Genomic DNA, 7992 nt, shown 5'->3' on the forward strand with positions numbered 1-7992 from the left:
TAGAATGTGATTGATTGACTTGTTGTTGGCCCGCCATGACCAGTGGAATGCACCTCGTGTGAAAGGTGCCTCCAACAAACACACTGGTGCATACCTCCTCAAGTTACCTGGGAGGCACACTACGTATTATAAATCTCATTGTGTGATGAAAAAAGAGGGTATTGAAGAAGGAAAACAAATAACATTTGAAAAAACATTGCCTCCTTCCTTTTTATGCATCAAAGAAAAATATGTGCCTTTCTCCAGGTGTGGATTATTTCACTTAGCTTGTAATGTGATAGGAGACTAATACAAAACACCTGACCTCAAAATGAAATGCAGCATATAACGTAATAAAGTGCATTGTCTGATTGGTTAAGGTAATTCTTCATTCAGCCACAATAACCTTAAGCTCAGCCGCCTCAAATCCAGTAAAATCCCTTAAAACAGATGTGCCTCTGAGGTTCCAGATAGATCTATTAAGAATGTGCCTCACAGCAGAGGTTCCACCGAAAACCTGGTCCTCAAATGTGTAGGAGGATCTTCATGCAGCGAAAGCATTGGTGCATTATTATATTTTACTGTATAGCATGAATCAAAAATTATAGAAGTGCTGAGAATAAAAAGCATCTGACATGTTTAGCGTGACAGTTCCGCCGTTCCAATGTTTAAGTGGTGGTGGGAGCTTTGTGGCGCTAGGCCGAGATCTCCTCCTGTTAAGCACACATCCTGTAGGCTTTGTCCCCTGGCAGTGACCTGATCCAGCAGGAGGAAGCAACCTATCAGGAAAATATTAGATCAGCTCCGGGAAAAATTAATAAAATGTTCTCAATTCTGCCTCACCTACTGTACTGAACCATGAGATTCATACACAAGAGTAAAGGCGTGCACTTTATACACTTTCATCAGAGCGACTCCATTAAACTCCCCCCTCTCCCAGTTCAAATGATCTATGAGCATCATGATACGCTTGTGGAAGGTGTTGTGTTCCTTACTGACGATGTCCAGACAAGGGTGGTCTGTGCAACCGGATCCTTTGACATCACGGAGAACATGAAAACATGAAACATAGTTATTGATCACAGAGTCTGCACTAATCAAATAGCACCCTGGTTTGTTTGAAGTTAAAAATGGTTACAGTGGGTGTTTACCGTTGCACTTCAGGACCCTTCAGCCGCACCCCTCTTAAACATACACAGACAGAAGTGTTATTTGTATTGTTAAATTTACATTAAGTCCATTTTAATTGCATCAAGCCACTAAGCAGATCTTACAATAATGGGCCTGACAGAGAAAATTGCAATCATCTGTGAAGAGCCTGCGGCAGTGTAATGGACAAACCTGATTAATTTAATCTTGTTGCACTCCATTATGGCTGCACTTTATCATTTCAACAGATGGAGCACCAAGAAATTAAAAAATGCTCTCAAGGATATGTGGCACTTCCCATCCACTCGGACTGATTTATCTGAAGGTGTGTGGGCTGCTGTGTTGAAATAAAGGCCTGGACTGGAACCTTTGGATGAGTGCATTTTCCAACACAAATGAGATTATGTGAACAGTCAATTGATGCAACAAATCATCAGAATTGTCTTGTGATGTATTGCTGAAGGCTGTTGAGGGCTGTCCATCCAATCATGTAGTCCAATGAGTTGAGATTATCAAAGAGTAGCATGACAATTGCTTTACTATATGGAGGCTATTCATGCAAGCATGAATGTTGCATTAATTCATTCAATCACTGTTTACTAAATGATGCCATTTTCACACAGAAAATGCTGAACACAAATTGGAAGTACATTTTCCTGACATATCCTATTGTGTGTTTCAAAGTGAACTTAAAAGTGAAAAAGAAATTCAGTAACACAAAGTAATTCTGTGATGGTCATTTTAAAAAGGCCAAACTTCCATCAACGTGTGGTTGTTGTTATTTTTTAGTGCTGTGTTGCTGGAGCTTTGGCCTCTTTAGACTTTTTCTCTGCTCCATGCACTGTGGAAGTAAATGAAGTTGTGCCCCAAATCCCTCTTCTAATAGTCAGTTTGTGCAATAATAATTAAAGCAGTGGTTCCTAACTCTTTTTTTGCCTGTGACTCCTTAATGTGAAGCAATATTGCCTTGTGACTTCTCATCACAGGTTGCATGTTTATATGTTACAGGTTGCAGTTCAATCAACGATAACATTTGGCCCTTGCACATTTTTTAAATTGTAATAAGAAGCCTGGAAGAGTGCAGTATTACTTAAGAAAGAAGCAAATATAAGACAAAAGACTGAAAAATAAATAATTGTTTGCATTAAAATGTAGTTTTGTCTCATTTCCTAAATGGGAAATTGTTTCACAACCCATGGGCGTGTGATATAATAACTGAATTAAAGCATTAAACATCTGATATTTAGATTTACATTAATGAAGGTGTAAATGCACAATAAGAAGCTCCCACAGCTCCACAATCTTGATAATTATGTAGGAACCTATAGGTGGCGCTGTAGTTCATATACAAAGAGGAGGGAGAGATGTAGTTTACTGTATACAAGCACCACAATATGACTTCCACAATAAAGGCATTTTTACTATTTGGGCAAACTCAAAACGTTGTTAGTGGAACTATAGTGACTAATTCATGTAGCCTACATAATTAAGGTTTTAATATATATTCAATTGTTCTAAAACAAATGGCAGTTGTGTTTAAACTAACCAAATAAATTGAGTTTAAAAATGGTTTCAAATTATATGTTAATGACAAGAGAAAAAAACATGTGCGACAAAAGTGACCCGTGTGTTTTCCTCGTGCCTGATTACATTTGATACCAGTGGCCAGCGCGCGCACTAACGCATGCGGCTCTATCTTGTCAATACGCTGTAACCTTCCGACTCCGCTGCCATTGAAAACTTTTTGGCTTTTATGTCGGACATTAATGACTTCTTACGCGGGTTTCTTCCCCTCACCGTCACGTAAATTGCTTATAACGGACACATTTCCAGTCAGCAGGACAAAAGGCAGTCGCTAACGGGGCAGAAGACGTAAAATCCATGGTTATGGACAGAGACTTGTTGCATGTGGGGACAGTAAAACAGTAAAGGTAGGTAGAACGACTGTAGCTGCGTTTTGTCTACTTCTCTGTTATTTCTCTGTTAGCTGTTTGGTCTCAGTTAACAATTGTTGCCAATTTGTTTGCCATGTGTTGTGAATTGACAGCGTGGTATTGAGGCATTTCCAATATGGGCGGGGACAGCTGCGAGCAAGACAGCTATCAGCACCATGAATCATAGCTCCTGTATTAGCCGTGGCGGAGGGATCAGGTCAGCAGTGATAAATTAAAGCTGGGTAAATTAATGCTTTCATAGGACTAAAAATTTACCTGTAAGTCAATTTTTAGTTAGTTATTTTTTATATTTTACTTGTGGTTTAGTTTATAAAGCCTTATTTTAATTTATTTTAAGTGTTTACCGCGTAAAACGTTATGGTTATTTTCTTTGGTGCAGTCAGTGACTTACACTAGCTAACTGACATGTCTCAAAAAGTAATCAACAAAGTTTCATGCTACATAATTCAATTGCTGTTCCATAAAAACAAGCTTTTGTTTACCATACAGTATGTCAATGAGTGTGCATTGTGCAGTATTTTGTAACGTGTTGTCTGACATGCTACCTTTATAGGACTAACGTGCTTTCACTCCCAGAAATAGGATGATGCAGGTAGTTCAAGTTGCATACAGGACATTTATCAAAATATCATTTGCCTTAAGTTAACAGCAGTTGTACCTAGGTTTTACTCTCATTCATTCTGCCCCAGGCTGCAGTCATTTTTCTGTCTAATTATTTCCTTTTTCACTGTGCACCACACTTGACAGTGATGGATAGCAGGTTAAAAATGGACATTTTCTCCTCAGTTAGTGTATGTTGGATTGACTCAAGCATGCATGGTGTTCTTCCCTCAGACCATACGGACCTTGGAAAGATTGTGTTCCCCTCTGCTTTTCCCATTCCGATATGATACAGTTTGTCTTCATTTGCCTCTGACTTGGACTCATTTCCATGATATATTGCCAAAGCACATCATCAAGACAGAAGTGTAGGTTATGTCAAAGTTATGCCATCATGATTACAGTCTAGGTTGCAGATGCAGGCCTTTTACCGGTGCAGCAGTACCGAATAAGCATCAACTGTGTAAAGATGGTGGTTCCCTGATTGGATGTTTTTCTAAGTCTCACCGAACCAAGTTGTCAAATATCAGTAGTCCTTCAGTGTCTAAATGTCAATTCAAGAAGCTGCCATATTTATGCACCTGGTTAAATGTTATGATGAGCTCAGTGCTGAGTTTTGGCAAACTTCTGACTAGAGGTCATGCATGGGTCCATGGTTGTACAAACCATGTGGTGCAGTAATTACAATGTTAGAAAAGTGGAACAGGTTACCTACAGTAGATGATGTTTGATTGGTCTGTCTGTCTCACCCAGTCTCTATCTTTTTTTTTTTTTTTTTTTAAATGTGTTTATTGAGTTTCATTTTAACCAAGACATACATACATGTAAATAAACCGTGAAAAACAATAGAAACAGAAACCAAACTACAAAAAATAAAAATACAGATGTATAAAAAACCCTTGTATGAAGTCAAATAAATGCACACACAGACAAAATTACCTTTCACCTTGGTCTGATCCCTTCTTGTAGGATATATCTGAAGCATGTAACCAATCAAACAATGTCACAATCCAAAACAAACATCTCTCTCTCCCACATGAAAAATACCAAATTACTCAGAAATCTTCTCATTTGCCAGTATATCACCCACATTATTTTGTTCAACAAAGTCAAATGATGGCCTCCAAGCCTGTTTGAAAGTATCTTGTCTATCCTTAACCATATGTTATTCTTTCCATTGTTAGGCAAGAAGACATTTCTCTGAGCCACCGGCCAATACTAGGCTTATTCACATCTTTCCAAGCAAGAGAAATCAATCGTTTGGCTTGCAGTAGGTATACATAAATAACACATGGTTCTGCAGCACTGCTAGTAAAGCATGGACAAGTTTGTGAAAGGACTGCCAGGTAAATGTAGGACAGATGATGATTCAATCACCACACCTACCAAAACAAAGGCAAGAAAATACGTAGTGGTGTCCACAATTTGATCCGAGGAGCCTGATTTGTCTGCCAATCTCCCAGTTGTGTCTTGTTGAAAGCCAATTGTTGTGCACTATTCTCTCGTGGGAAATCAATTACAAAATATTTGTATCTACAAAAGGGAGTGGGCCCCGCAGATAAAGTTTGGTAACCACTGACATAGGACCAAGGAAAAGCAGCAAATTCTCACATTTCTAGTAAATGTATTTTGCTTGAAAAATTACCAGGAAACAATTCATGTCATTCAATTGACTCATTGATTGAGTTATCTTTTCAGTTATACTACTAATAATATAAAACTCATATTGGGATTACATTTTCATCCGACTAGGCCACAGTTCCACTTTATTGTGTTTGGATTGCCTTGCAGAAAAATCATCCAAATGACACATCTATTGGGACTTATGTTCATTACACTTTAAAGCTTTTCTTAGGGTGATCTCACATCCTCTCAATGATATGTTTTATGGACATCTTTATTGACACTGTGGAGTATCTTGTTTGGTTTTGTCCCAATTTCTTTTTGCTGCATTTCGTCTTTTCAGTCACTCACCTGAGATGGAACAGCTGTGGTCTAATGATTCACGTTCAGAATTAATTCCGTTTAAAAAAAAAGTGTGGTAGCACAGCAGGAATACTGCAATGTATCATGTCTGCAGCAATGAACAGAACAAGTTTTATTCACACATGTACCAGATTCCCTACTGTACTGTACATGTGCTTCACGTTTACTTTAAGACTTGACTTCAGAGGAAAGTTCTCCAGTCTGTTCTCCTCACTTTTGAAGTTACATGCTCCTCCAATTACTGGGGCCATGCAGTCTCCCCTATGGTGTCCTTGGACAGCTCTTTGAGTGCCTGAAAATGTTGCGGACCATTAATTCTGGATTGTCTTCATCTGTTTGCATAATTTTCCCTCTGTAACCATTCCCCCCCCCCCCCCCCCCCCCCCCCCCCCCCCCCCCCCCCCCCCCCACACATTTTCACAGTCATTGAGCTCAGGTTTATTTTTTCTCTTTTATTAATGTTTAAGTCTTCAAGAGATTTCAATTTTATATCATTTCTTCAATACCACTGACAGTTGTTAAACTTTTACACCAGCTTGTTTTATGGTATACAGCCTGTCAGCTGTGTACTGTACACAGCATGTGTGTTTTACAGCCTGCGTGCTGATGTTGCCGTTTGAAAGTCTTCACCTGCCAGCATAAAGGTTTACAGATGTATTCAATATTTTATGTTCACTTATTGAAATGTTCAAGGATATATAAAGACATAGACACAGCAGAGCAGTCAGTTAACAGAAAATCAATTTTGTGTAAATAAAAGGGGTGTTTCCTTTGACCTTATGCGTTTTTTAGTTAGACTAATTTGCTGTCAGGCAGGAGGTTGTTTTTGCAACTCAGGCAGACTCCAGAAATGAATTTATCCAAGTAACCAAGTCCTCCTGGGCAATGGAGGTTGGGACACTGAAATGGCCCTGGTAGGCAAAGCAGCCTTTTGATGTCTGGAATGTTTTGGCTGACTTAGAGCAGGCGACTGGAGTGGAGGGATCATTTTCACTGACCCATGGGATTTTTAACCATTTTCATATACTGAGAACAAAACAAAGTGAGGAGAAATGCCTGAGCTGATTTGCATTGACTTTGCTATCAAAAACTGAGGGGAAAAATGAAGTGAAACTGATTTAGGGGATCTTTAGTTCTTTTAGGACATATTTGTTGTCACAACATCATTCACGCTAACAAGTATTCCTAAGAGTTGCCAAATTGTGGGGCGCCTGGTTAGCTCACCTGGTTGAGCGTGGACACTATGCACAGAGGCTCAGTCCTTGTCGCAGCGGTTTCTGTTCTGTGGCCCCTGCTGCATGTCATCCTCCTCTCTCCCACTTTACCCACTTAATATGTCCTATCAATAAAGGCAATAAATGCCGAAGGGAAAAAAACTGCATGTTTAAAGAGTTTTGAAATTGTTGCTATTTGGCTCGGCTCTAGGAAAAATCGGCCATGTAATAAAAATGTCTTTCATTAATGCATTCTTAAGTGCTAATTAGGTGATCATTTGGACTCCGGGCAAAGTAAATACACTGCACCGATACACTGTACACTTCCATTTTATAAAAGGCCTCATTAGATGCATGCGCTGTTGGTATATAATTTGTCATATCCAATTAAAAAAAAAAAACACCACAGTAGTTACATTAATAAAATGTAATTCATTTTTAATATGTTGGATCCTCTTAGATACTTTACTTACAACAAGTAAATGCTATGATTTTATTAAACAAGCCCGAGGAAAGGGAAGTGCAGGAAACCAGGCGGTCTTGAGTAACGGGGCACTTGAGCTTCCAGCGTAATAAATAATTCACAGGTCCTGTGTGATGAGCTGCTGAGGACAGAAATCCCTAATGACAGCTTTTTATAACCTATGACTCAGCTGGCCATTATACTTCTGACATCCTTACACAAACCACATTCCCTATGCATGCTCAGTGCTCACTCTTCTCTCACTCCGCACTGCTTCGCCTACAGCATTGACAATAAGGAGTTATATTACAAAGTAATAAATACAGTCTCTTAATGAAAGAAATTGAATAGAAAACATATTAAATTATTGCATGTAGAATGTTTCACTTTGGTACTGCACATTCATGCTGTAAAACTGTTAAGGTTGTTCTTATCTCTATACTAACTTGTAAGAGTTTTTTTTTATTTTGTTTGACAAGTGTCTTTTCCTTGTCGTTTCTCACTTCCTGCCCAGGAATGCGTCTTTTTACAGAATGAATTTATCAATTAATTTCCATGTTTTCCTTCTAAAGTACACTCACCGGCCACTTTATTAGGTACCCCATGCTAGTAACGGGTTGGACCCCCTTTTGCCTTCAGAACTGCC

At 38.9% G+C, this 7992-nt stretch overlaps 1 protein-coding gene across 17 annotated transcripts in view; it reads left to right on the plus strand.

Annotated features, from left to right (window-relative positions):
* The first annotated feature begins 2768 nt into the window (after positions 1 to 2768).
* The window catches only part of eya1 (EYA transcriptional coactivator and phosphatase 1), a 63121-nt gene continuing 57897 nt past the window's right edge, over positions 2769 to 7992 (plus strand). For 4 of the 17 annotated variants that reach the window (XM_034862258.1, XM_034862255.1, XM_034862265.1 and 1 more), the window contains exon 1: positions 2771 to 3059. The gene's annotated coding sequence lies outside the window, so the exon portion shown is untranslated. Of the gene's footprint in view, positions 3060 to 3249; positions 3341 to 7992 lie in introns of those variants that run through there. The other 13 variants (XM_034862249.1, XM_034862259.1, XM_034862269.1 and 10 more) reach the window with 5 other exon arrangements.

The sequence above is a fragment of the Etheostoma cragini genome, chromosome 22, assembly GCF_013103735.1.
Source record: "Etheostoma cragini isolate CJK2018 chromosome 22, CSU_Ecrag_1.0, whole genome shotgun sequence".
Lineage (NCBI taxonomy): Eukaryota > Metazoa > Chordata > Actinopteri > Perciformes > Percidae > Etheostoma > Etheostoma cragini.